The following is a 14042-nucleotide window of genomic DNA, read 5'->3' on the forward strand; positions in this document are numbered from 1 at the left end:
ACAAAACTTGGAATTGAAAGACCAATACTCCAATAGAAAAATGGAGAAATTATATAAAAACATGATTAACATGCAAAAATGCAAATTACTCTTAAACATATGAATAATGCCCACCTTCACTTAAAATGATAGAAAGCAAATTAAACTATAATGAAATACCATGTTTAACTATCCAATTGGTAAAAATCTAAAAGATTGAGAAAATGCTCTATAGAGGCAGTTCTTAGAAAATAAATGCTCTCATTCACTGTTACAGTAATACAAAATGATGCATTCCTAGGTAGAAGAATTTGAAATTCTTTAGCTAATTTATCTATGTATTAGCCTTTGACTTTCAGATCTCACTTGTAGGTCCTGTCAAATATACAAAATATTCCATAAGCAGGGCTATTAGTTGTGGCATTAATTAAAGATCCATCAATAGGGAACTGGTTAAAAAATCTATTGTACATTCACTCGAAGCAGTACTATGCAGCTCTAAAGAAAAAAGATAAATGTCTATATCCTAGATAGATAGATGATAGATAGATAGATAGATAGATAGATAGATAGATAGATATAGACAGCTCTAGAATACATTTTAAGTGGAAAAAAGGACTAAATATTATTTATAGACTGACACTATGTGTGTAAGAAAAAGGGGGTTGTATATGTGTATGTATACACATATATATATATGCTTTTATTAAATTTTCGAAATAGATACCATGTAACAAAAAGCAATAAGATTTTGCTTATTCAGGGAGTAGGGGGAAAGGATTAATAGATCAGAGAAAGAAACACGACTATAGTGAAATTTTTCCTCGTTTTACTTGGAACTATGTAAATATTTTACATAATTTAAAATTCTACTTCAAAAAAATTAAATGCCTAAAACTGTAAGACATCCTAAAACAACAGCTGTGACTTCCAGTTAATTTTGGTTTATATACAAGCTAACAGACAGTGAACTATCTGTTTAGGTTTTCTGCACCCTCAGCTGTGATCATGCATATTTTCCACATGTACCTGTAAAACTTTCCTATTATGTGTTAGAAATTAAAGGCTTTTAAAAAAGAAAAATAACCATCATCATGTAAAGAGATCCCCTGCCTCTAGAATCTCTGTTTTCCTTCATGTGACATTCATCTTGCACAAACATTGGTTTGATCATGTTGCTCTGTGACTCAAGAACCCACCTGTTTACAGAATAAAAAACTCCACCAATTGTGTGTTTCATGGGTCTCTTCCAACTGCTCGGCATCTTCCCAGATTCACTTCTCTGCCATTTACACTTGCTGGTTTCCACTCCTTGTACAAGAGCACCCTACCCCACAGATTCCACTTTGTATCCAGGATCACAGCTTTCTAACTCTGCCTTCCTCACCTCCATGACATCACAGGTCACTGGTCTATCAAAGCCCTTCTTTCCTCCTCCCTACCCATAACTTTTCCTTCAATGAAAAAACTCTTAATCCAACACAATCTGTTCTTCAAATGCTGTTATTACCTCCTATTACTTTTGAAGTTAATTCATTACTCAACATCTCTTAGCCCACACCACTATAATTTTCACTTTATTAGTACTAATTCGAATCTCTGTTTATATCTATATGTACTACTTCTTTCAGAGTAGAAGCTCCATCCGTGCAGATAACTATTTCTGGTGTGTTCTTCAACAGCATCCAATCTACTGTGGGCTGAAGAGACTTACCCCCAGGTCACAGAAGTTCTGCTCTAGTGTGATAAAAGCCACATCTAAGCATTAATTAGCCAAGGGAATTTGGCTAACTCTACCATCTGGCTGTTCTAGGAAAGACTGCATGAATATATTCATGAATACATCTGTACACCAAAAGTCCTATTGAAGCAAACTATATAATTAATAAGGAATTTATTTGAATGTGAATAGGAACACAATGACCCAGAGGATGAGAATGGCATGAATATTTTAAAGATGGTCACTTAGCTGTGCCAAACCTATGTGATTTGAATCCAATGGTGACGTAAGTTGGAGGTGGCATGTCAGTCTGAACACACAATTTCCTGGCGGGACTAAATTTTCATCACACATTCAGCAGATGATTCTTCTAATAATATACATTCAGAAATAGGTATGCCATGTTCTAAACGTCTCCACAGACACAAACATATTGACAGGCTGTATCAAACACACTATTTGAAGGCTTTTACTAAGAAAAATGTCATCCTTATTGTGACACATAGAATCTGACATGCTATTACTAATAATTTCTGTAGCTACTTGCATAATTCACTCTGTACAATTGGTAGAATCTACCAGGGAGAAACAAGAGTTTCCTGAAAGACTTATTTCAACTAAAGGCAGAATTGAGGAGAGCACAAAATGAAATAGTTCATAAAACAAGATGATTCTTCTTATGGCACAAACAGTGCTGAGTCATTGAAGGAAAGAATATGAAGTGAAGAATTTGAAAAGAATGAAAAATATCAAAAGAAAAATAATAAGAGGTGTATTTTGAAGTTGGATTTCTATAACTTTAAAAGTTCAAGTAAACCATTTCCATATATTGAGACTTACTTAAAAGCAATTACTAGATTAAGAGTAATTTTGGCAATCTCTAGGCCCCAGCACACCAGATAAACTTGAAATGGAGGAGGGGATTCTATGGTAAGACCAGAATGCCTTCCCCTCCATATCACCCTCACCACATCCTTAACCATATCTACTTCTAAACACACACTCGCACACAGAGCAGGGGCAGAGAGGAAGCAACTGGAGAAAATAGATGGAGCTTGTGAAAGAGGGAAAGGATAAGAGGGCCTTTAAGTCAGACTAGACTTTGGAAATTCAAAATGAACAGGATTGAAATAAAACTTTTAAGTTTAAAAAATTAAGAAATTGGGGGCTAATGGCAGAGTCTGGGATGGCTCACGCCAAAGAGTACTTCCCAGAACTTCTGCTGCCAGTGTCCTTGCCCTCATGGTGAGACAGAGCCACCTCCCACATCTGCAGGAGACACTCCACAGTAACAGCCTGTGGAACAAAAATCAAATTCACAGAAAGATAGACAAGATGAAAAGGCAGAGGGCTGGGTTTCCCTGGTGGCGCAGTGGTTGAGAGTCCATCTGCCAGTGCAGGGGACATGGGTTCATGCCCAGGTCCGGGAAGATCCCACATGCCACGGAGCGGCTGGGCCCGTGAGCCATGGCCACTGAGCCTGCACGTCTGGAGCCTGTGCTCCACAACGGGAGAGGCCACAACAGTGAGAGGCCCGCGTACCGCAAAAAAAAAAAAAGAAAAGGCAGAGGGCTATGTACCAGATGAAGGAACAAGATAAAACCCCAGAAAAACAACTAAATTAAGTGGAAACAGACAACCTTCCAGAAAAAGAATTCAGAAAAATGATAGTGAAGATGATCCAGGACCTCAGAAAAAGAATGGAGGCAAAGATCAAGAAGATGCAAGAAATGTTTAACAAAGACCTAGAAGAATTAAAGAACAAACAAACAGAGATGAACAATACAATAATTGAAATGAAAACTACACTACAAGGAATCAATAGCAGAAGAACTGAGGCGGAAGAATGGATAAGTGACCTGGAAGACAGAATGGTGGAATTCACTGCCACAGAAGAGAACAAAAGAAAAAAGAATGAAAAGAAATGAATACAGCTTAAGAGACCTCTGGGACAACATTAAACACAACAACATTTGCATTATAGGGGTCCCAGAAAGAGAAGAGAGAAAGGACCCGAGAAAATATTTGAAGAGATTATAGTTGAAAACTTCCCTAACATGGAAAAGGAAATAGCCACCCAAGTCCAGGAAGTACAGAGAGTCCCATACAGGAAAATCCCAAGGAGAAACACGCCGAGACACATAGCGATCAAACTGGCAAATATTAAAGACAAAGAAAAATCATTGAAAGCAGCAAGGGAAAAATGACAAATAACATACAATGGAACTCCCATAAGGTTAACAGCTGATTTCTCAGGAGAAACTCTACAAGCCAGAAGGGAGAGGCATGATATACCTAAAGTGATGAAAGGGAAGAACCGACAACCAAGATTACTCTACCCGGCAAGGATCTCATTCAGATTTGATGGAGAAATCAAAAGTTTTACAGACAAGCAAAAGCTAAGAGAACTCAGCACCACCAAACCAGCTCTACAACAAATGCTAAAGGAACTTCTCTAAGTGGGAAACACAAGAGAAGAAAAGGATCTACAAAAACAAACCCAAAACAATTAAGAAAAGGGTCATAGGAACATACATATCGATAATTACCTTAAATGTGAAAGGATTAAATGCTCCAACCAAAAGACACAGGCTTGCTGAATGGATACAAAAACAAGACCCATATATATCCTGTCTACAAGAGACCCACGTGAGACCTACGGACACATTCAGACTGAAAGTGAGGGGATGGAAAACGATATTCCATGCAAATGGAAAACAAAAGAAAGCTGGAGTAGCAATACTCATATTTGATAAAATAGACTTTAAAATAAAGAATGTTACAAGAGACAAGGAGGCCACAACATAATGATCAAGGGATCAATCCAAGAAGAAGATATAACAATTATAAATATATATGCACCCAAGATAAGAGCACCTGAATACATAAGGCAACTGCTAACAGCAGTTAGAGGAAATCAACAGCAACACAATAATAGTGGAGGACTGTAACACATCACTTACAATGGACAGATCATCCAAAATGAAAATAAATAAGGAAACAGAAGCTTTAAATGACACAATAGACCAGATAGATTTAATTGATATTTATAGGACATTCTATCCAAAAACAGCAGATTACACTTTCTTCTCAAGTGAGCATGGAACATTCCCCAGGATCTTGGATCACAAATCAAGCCACAGTAAATTTAAGAAAATTGAAATCATATCAAGCATGTTTTCAGACCACAACACCACAATTGTAATTAGAAATCAATTACAGGGAAAGAAACATAAAAAATACAAACACATGGAGGCTAAACAATATGTTACTAAATAACCAAGAGATCACTGAAGAAATCGAAGAGGAAATTAAAAAATACCTAGAGACAAATGACAATGAAAACACAACGATCGAAAACCTATGGGATGCAGCATAAGCAGTTCTAAGAGGGAAGTTTGTAGCTATACAAGCCTACCTCAAGAAACAATAAAAAACTCAAATAAACAATCTAACCTTACACCTAAAGGAACTAGAGAAAGAAGCACAAGCAAAATCCAAACATAACAGAAGGAAAGATCTCACAAAAATCAGAGCAGAAATAAATGAAATAGAAACAAAGAAAACAATAGCAAAGATCAATAAAACTAAAAGCTGGTTCTTTGAGAAGATAAACAAAATTGATAAACCTTTAGCCAGACTCATCAAGAAAAAGAGGGAGAGGACTCAAATCAATAAAATTAGAAATGAAAAAGAAGTTACAACAGACACCACAGAAATACAAAGCATCCTAAGAGACTACTATAAGCAACTCTATGCCAATAAAATGGACAAACCTGGAAGAAATGGACAAATTCTAAGAAAGGTATAACCTTCCAGGACTGAACCAGGAACAAATAGAAAATATGAACAGATGAATCACAAGTAGTGAAATTGAAACTGTGATTAAAAATCTTCCAACAAACAAAAGTTCAGGACCAGATGGCTTCACAGGTGAATTCTATCAAACATGTAGAGAAGGGCTAACACCCATCCTTCTCAAACTCTTCCAAACAATTGCAGAGGAAGGAACACTCCCAAACTCATTCTATGAGGGCACCATCAACCTGATAACAAAACCAGACAAAGATACTACAAAAAAAGAAAATTACAGACCAATATCACTGATGAATATCGATGCAGAAATCCTCAACAAAATACTAGCAAAGAGAATCCAACAACACATTAAAAGGATCATACACCATGATCAAGTGGGATTTATCCCAGGGATGCAAGGATTCTTCAATATACACAAATCAATCAATGTGATACACCATATTAACAAATTGAAGAATAAAAACCATATAATCATCTCAATAGATGCAGAAAAAGCTTTTGACAAAATTCAACACTGATTTATGATAAACACTCTCCAGAAAGTGGGCATAGAGGGAACCTACCGCAACATCATAAATGCCATATATGACAAACCAACAGCAAACATCATTCTCAATGGTGAAAAACTGAAAGCATTTCCTCTAAGATCAGGAAAAAGACAAGGATGTCCATTCTCACCACTATTATTCAATATAGTATTGGAAGTCCTAGCCACAGCAATCAGAGAAGAAAAAGAAATAAAAGGAATACAAATAGGAAAAGAAGAAGTAAAACTGTCACTGTTTGCAGATGACATGATACTCTACATAGAGAATCCTAAAGATGCCACCAGAAAACTACTAGACCTAATCAATGAATTTGGTAATGTTGCAGGATACAAAATTAATGCAGAGAAATCTCTTGCATTCCTGTACACTAATGATGAAAAACCTGAAAGGTAAATTAAGGAAACACTCCCATTTACCACTGCAACAAAAAGAATAAAATACCTAGAAATAAACCTACCTAGGGAGAAAAAAGACCTGTATGCAGAAAGCTATAAGACACTGATGAAAGAAATTAAAGATGATACAAACAGATGGAGAGATATACCATGTTCTTGGATTGGAAGAATCAACATTGTGAATATGACTCTACTTCCCAAAGCAATCTATAGATTCAATTTAATCCCTATCAAACTACCACTGGCATTTTTTACAGAATTAGAACAAAAAATCTTAAAATTTGTATGGAGACACAAAAGACGCTGAATAGCCAAAGCAGTCTTGAGGGAAAAAAACAGAGCTAGAGGAATCATACTCCCTGACTTTAGACTATACTACAAAGCTACAGTCATCAAGACAATATGGTACTGGCACAAAAAGAGAGATATAGGTCAATGGAAAAGGATAGAAAGCCCAGAGATAAACCCACACACATATGGTCAACTTATCTATGACAAAGGAGGCAAGCATATACAATGGAGAAAAGACAGCCTCTTTAATAAGTGGTGCTGGGAAAACTGGACAGCTCCATGTAAAAGAATGAAATTAGAACACTCGCTAATACCATACACAAAAAGAAACTCAAAATGGATTAGAGACCTAAATGTAAGACCAGACACTATAAAACTCTTAGAGGAAAACATAGGAAGAACACTCTTTGACATAAATCACAGCAAGATCTTTTTTGATCCACCTCCTAGAGTAATGGAAATAAAAACAAAAGTAAACAAATGGGGCCTAATGAAACTTAAAAGATTTTACACAGCAAAGGAAACCATAAACAAGACTAAAAGACAACCATCAGTGTTGGAGAAAATATTTGCAAATGAATCAAGAGACAAAGGATCAATCTCCAAAATATATAAGCAGCTCATGCAGCTCAATATTAAAAAAACAAACAACCAAATCTAAAAATGGGCAGAAGACCTAAATAGATATTTCTCCAAATAAGACATCCAGATGGCCAATAAGCACATGAAAACCTGCTCAGCATCACTAATTATTAGAGAAATGTAAATCAAAACTACAATGAGGTATCACCGCACACCAGTTAGAATGGGCATCATCAGAAAATCTACAAACAACAAATGCTGGAGAGGGTGTGGAGAAAAGGGAACCCTCTTGCACTGTTGGTGGGAATGTAAATTGATACAGCCACTCTGGAGAACAGTATGGAGGTTTCTTAAAAAATTAAAAATAGAATTACCATATGATTCAGCAATCCCACTACTGGGCATATACCCAGAGAAAACCATAATTCAAAAAGACACATGCACCCCAATGTTCATTGCAGCACTATTTACAATAGCCAGGTCATGGAAGCAATCTAAATGCCCATCGACAGATGAATGGATAAAGAAGACATGAAACATATACAAATGGACAAATGGAATATTACTCAGCCATAAAATGGAACAAAATTGGGTCATTTGTTGAGATGTGAATGGATCTAGAGACTGTCATACAGAGTGAAGTAAGTCAGAAAGAGAAAAACAAATATTGTATATTAATGTATATATGTGGAACCTAGAAAAATGGTTCAGATGAACCGGTTTGCAGGGCAGAAATTGAGACACAGATGTAGAGAACAAACATATGGACACCAAGTGGGGAAAGAGGCAGGATGCTGGGGGTGGTGGTGTGATGAATTGAGCGATTGGGATTGACATGTATATACTGATGTGTAAAATATTGATGACTAATAAGAACCTGCTGCATAAAAAAATAAATAAAATTAATTTAAAAAATTAAAAAAAAAAGAAATTATAAAATCGAATCAAGATATCATTCCTCACCACCAACTGAGAAAGAAGGTTAGCAGACAGATACTGTTGGGGGTCTAGATATGAAAATATAATTAACATTTATTCATGTGTATATCACAGTGAGTTATATATATTACACATTTCAAATCAAGTTTGGATTTGGAAACTCCACATTTTTCACTTCCTCTGAAAAAATTTTAATTTAAAGCAGAGAAAATAATTATCTTAAAAGCAACGGGAATGAAATATTTCTCCAAAAGTTCCACCTCCAAAATTGTATACATAAAAGTTTCATGCTAAAGGTTTAAGGGGACTTCCTTTTCTCCCAGTCATTAAGAATACTGAGGACACTGTTCGTTTTCAATATGAAAGTTAAATATGTTCCTCTGAATCTTTTAGCTAGTAAATTAAAATTTGGACAGAATTAGTCATAATTAGTTATCAACAATGTATTCAACTGCCATCAATTAGGGGCTGTTGGAACATCAAAAAGTCTTTGAACAATAACAAAAATGAATCTTAGGAGAAAAGAATGAACACAAGTACAGTGTCATTTTGTAAGGTTCAATAAACATGTGCTAAGAGCTTTGAATGAAAACAGAACCCATCAGTCTAGTAAACATAACATCAACTTGAAGAGTTTTCAACACAGACATCTGTTTGCTAGTTGTTGATGGACCTTAAACATATGTATATATGTAAGTAAATACACACATGGCCTACTTATATTTCCCTCTTACATCATTCCAATAGGAAACTTTAAGTTTTATATCTTACTCATATGTACTACCATTTAAAATGCCTTATGTCAAATTTATTCTAAATAAAGGAATAGTTCTTCTTAAAGGACATGTAAATTGAGAGGTATTTAAAGTAACACTTTAAAATCTATAAATATATTCAACCTATTAAATAAAGAATAATGCAGAAAAAAATACTAAAATGTTATATTCTTTCAGGATATAAAATCACTATCTCAGATGGCAGTATTAGGCTAACACCAATCTATTAGGCTAGGGTTGGTTTACCGGGGGAGGTGGGGGGAAGGGACTGTATAAAATTATCTTTGATGCTTTGTCAAAATATATGCCTTCTGCATGACAGGATCTCAGATATGAGAAAGGGAAGGAGATGTTTCCTTTTAGAAAGCTCTTCAATTTATACTGATATATCTACTTCAGCCCATGTCACCCACATTTGAAAAACCACAGTATTAAAATTTCCTCAATTGCTTAAAGATAATATGCATTTAATTCAATTTGGTTTATATTTATGGGCCTTTATGAGGTCTGTGAGTCTCCTTAAATTCTCAGCTCAAGGAAGCCTTCACTGATACTCCCTTCTGTCCATACACCTTTCCTCCCCATTGTCTGATTAGGTGTCCTTCTCTGCTCATAAAGCCCCAAGGGCACCCCTCTAACAGAGCAGTTACTCTACTCCTTAGCCTCTAATTGAGTTGGGTTTTTTTAGCAGATATTCCTTACACACTTAGGACCCAGAAGAATGTCTAGTATAAAGAAGATGTACACATACACATAGGGTTTGACAGGTGAAGGAGTGAATGAATACATATATTCACAAATTCAGTAAATACTTGTCAAGTGCCAGTGTTGTGTCTCAGGCACTGTTCAAGGTGCTGGGAATCCTGTCCCACACATAAAAGAGCAAGTAAATGAATGAGGAAGGGAGAAGGGATGGATAGGGGAAGGGTTAAATTGGAGAGAACAAGGAACGATCTCTCTTCTCAAGGTCCATACTTAGTAATAGAGAAAACATCTCTTATCCTTCAGTCAGCTGTTAGTCAGTGCACAGGTATTTACTGAGCTCTGCTTTGGATCAGGCACAACATGAGACACTCACCACAATGAACAAGTAGTGCCAAGTGCCTATGTCAGTGATCTTAGGATCTAGGGCAGTCGACAGTCAATGAACAAACGGACATAGCAATGTGTGCTAAAATATTCTGTATGTAGATAAGTACCAGGGAGAAAACAAAGAGCATAGAAACTAATGGAACAGGTGATATAGGGATTACTTTGTACAAGATGCACAGGAAGCTCTCTCTGTAATGTTACCTTTAAAAGACCCTGCAGGAATACCACAATTTAAATGCTTTAGCATCCTTTATTAAACTTGTTATGTGTGCACAATTTGGTAACAAAAGTTCTTATGCAGAGAATTTATGACAACAGACTCTATCATTCTCTGCAAAGCCACATTGTACTACCCATAAATTTTACAACAGAACCCAAACCCATTTGGCTGCCAAAACGATGTCTCAAATTCCACTATAAAGTCACCAAATAAAACAGAAGACCATAAGATTAAACATGTCTCTTAGTAATGACTTTTCTATTCACCCCACCCTAACCCCCATCTGCTTTCCAGCTGTTCAGACCCTCCCAATTCCCATTTTTAGAACCCATTAGCTAGTTTTTAAAAAAGAAACCTAAGTTCTACTACTATTTAATATAAGAGTAATTTTATACAATATTGGGTTGGCCAAAAAAGTTCGTTTGGGCTTTTCTGTAAGATGCTATGGAAAACTCAAATGAACTTTTTGGCCAACCCAATACATCCCATAACCTCAACTACAATTTACTATATTCAAACAGTTACACACATTAAAATTATTTCTCATAAATTAAAAAAAATAACAGCTGTCTTCTACACTAAGTTTGTTTCCAGGATCCACATTTGCAATCAATACTCTTAATACTAATACATACATGCCAAGATCTCTGGTCTTTGTCTACCCATGCATATTATCAATTCCCCCTGTTAAAAAAAATCAGTCGGTCCCAAGATGTCAATTTTTAGGACTGTAAAGGAAAGGGAAGAAATACAATGAAACATTAACTTTTTGTTTCCTATTCTTTTTTTTTTTTTTTTACTTTCTCCAGCTGTGTAATTTCCTCATAATGCTAATCCTTCCATGGCTTTATCTACCACCTTGTTACCAAGGTGCCCAAATTCATGATCTCTAACCTTGCCCTTCTCACCATATTGTCAACTCCCTGCCAGACTTTGACATCAGAAACTCCACAAGCTCAGAATGAACCTCATTGTTCTGTCACTGCAATGAGTTCTTCTGACTTTCCTATCTCCATTTCACCAACCTGCCTGGCACTCAAGTTCAAAACTTTGGAGTAACCTTTTATTTTTCTCCCATACTCACTTGCCAGATCTAGAAAATTTTTCATTCTGCAGTGTGTCACTCAGTCTTCTCTACTTTTTCATTCCCACTATGAAGCCAATGGCTCAGGTCTGGGTTTTTGCAAGAGGAAGCCTAACTGGTTTCCTAATTCCACCATCCATTCCCCTTTGTATTTGTCATGTGCCATCACCATATTAGGCATCCTAAAATGAAAAACCAAATACAGGATATCCTGTCCTGATCCTTCAGAAGTCCATTAAAATTCTTCAGATGAGTATTCAAGGCTTCTGTGCTAAAAACCAAATCTGTACTTCCAGTCATGAGCAACCACACTATTTGTTAAATCGCCCATTATTCCCAACTCCTGTTGTTCTCTCCCCCCCTTCTTGACTTTGCCATGATGTTCTCTTAGCCTGAAAATGTCTTTCCTTCCCAAGCTCTTCCTCCAGTTGTTAAGATTTTTTTTTTTTTTTTTTTTTTTCTTGCGTTATGCGGGCCTCTCACTGTTGTGGCCTCTCCCATTTGCGGAGCACAGGCTCCGGACGCGCAGGCCCAGCGGCCATGGCCCACGGGCCCAGCCGCTCCGCGGCACGCGGGATCCTCCCGAAACGGGGCACGAACCCGCGCCCCCTGCATCGGCAGGCGGACCCCCAAGCACTGCGCCACCAGGGAAGCCCAAGATTTTAATAATTTTATAAAATGGTATGAATTTTTATTTTCATCTGTATGGTTTTCTTTTTCCATAATACAATTTCTCCACCATGGGATTGCATACTATTTCAGTGAGGTTTAAAAATTTTTGGTTTTATCAGCTGGCTGGTTTGCTCAGTTGGTTAGAGCATGGTGCTAATTTTAAAAATGTGTTTTAATCCTGGAAGTCAATTTAGGCTTATCTCAACTCTCAAAATGCTACTTCCCCTTCCATTAAAAACATTGTATTCTCCCTCCTTAGACATTTAAAAAAAAATACTGTACATACTTCTCAAATACTAAGCTTTGTCTTGTGCTATAGTTATTACTGTTCTCTACTCCCCTACCTTCAAATTAAAATCCCTACACCAAATTTAAACCTACCCATAGGAATAGGGTATGTGTCTCTATTTTTGTATACGATTTTTAATTTTATTAAAATACAAGATATTTTATTATATATTTTAATATTATTTGAATTATTACACTTTAAGTCACTCTGTAAGCAATGTTAAATCATTTATGGGTTAGTGCTATATACAAAAGTGAATGAAAGAGTGAGTAAATGAGCATGCAAATTAAAAAGTGCATACAAATAAATTGAGACACATACCCTATTTCAGTGAGTAGATTTAACGTAGAAAAAATAACTTACAGTTACCAAAGGGGAAAGGGGTGGGGGAGGGATAAATTAGGAGTTTGGGATTAACATCTATACATGACTATATATAAAGTAGATAACCAACAAGGACCTACTGTATAGCACAGAGGACTATACTCAATATTTTGTAATAACCTATAAAGAAAAGAATCTGAAAAAGAATAGATATAGATATATGTATAACTGAATTGCTTTGCCATACACTTGAAACTAACACAACATTGTAAGTCAACTATACTTCAATAAAACAATAAAATACAAAAACAAAAACAAAAGTATATAATAAAATATGATAAAATTAAAAAAAGAATAAGAGTATTAGAAGTCAGGAGTAGCAGAAGTAAATGAAATACATGCTATTAAATATCATATGATTTCCTAGTGTTTGCCATAGGTAAATAATTTGGGATCTCTTCCATGATTTATCACAATGTCTAATATTTAGAAAGAGATAAATGAATGTTTATTGTTAACTGAATTATTCTTGAAACATTTTTTGAGAAACAAGTCAGCATTCTTCAGGATTATTTTTTATTTGTAGCAAACCAACAATCTCTTCCTGAGTATTAACATTAATGGCATCATAAACAAATAATGTTGTAGTGCAAATTTTAAGGGAAAATAAAGAAATAGAATGGACAGACTCAAAAGTTACCTGACATACAAGAATGTACATATTTATATAGGTTAGGTGTACCTTTATTTGCTCATTCTTAAATACTCATTCGGGGAGTGGCAGGTAGAAGCTACCAGGTTCTTTAAAGATACAGGGAGAAGAATCTTTCCAAAAATATATATATAAGAAGAAGAAGAAAGGAAGAAGAAGAAGAAGAAAGAAAGGGAGGAGGAGCAGGAGGAGGAGGAGGGGGAGGGGGAGGAGGTGGAGAAAAAGATGAAAATAATAATCACTCGAGAAAAAAGGAAGATAGAAAAAATTGAGTAAAGTGTTATTTCCTTAGTCAAAGATTCCAGAAAGCCCTCATCTACTTCTCAGTCCATCAAGAATGTTATTCTTTCAGTATCTCTTCTCTCTGTGGCATTACCAGTCTCCCCTTTTCCACTGCATCCTTCCATCGTTCCAAAGCAATCTCTTATACCTCCAATATTTAAAATAAAACAACAAAATACTCTGACCTGTCCCTGCAAACCTCTGCAACTATTGTTTTTATTCCCAGAAACAATTTGTTTATAATGTGTTCTGTCTCCACTTACTTACTTCCCACTCTCCTACCACTATCTTGCATCTGTTCCAGGCAGGCCACTGAAACCG

Source organism: Lipotes vexillifer, unplaced genomic scaffold (assembly GCF_000442215.2).
Source record: "Lipotes vexillifer unplaced genomic scaffold, Lipotes_vexillifer_v1.1 scaffold413, whole genome shotgun sequence".
Classification (NCBI taxonomy): domain Eukaryota; kingdom Metazoa; phylum Chordata; class Mammalia; order Artiodactyla; family Lipotidae; genus Lipotes; species Lipotes vexillifer.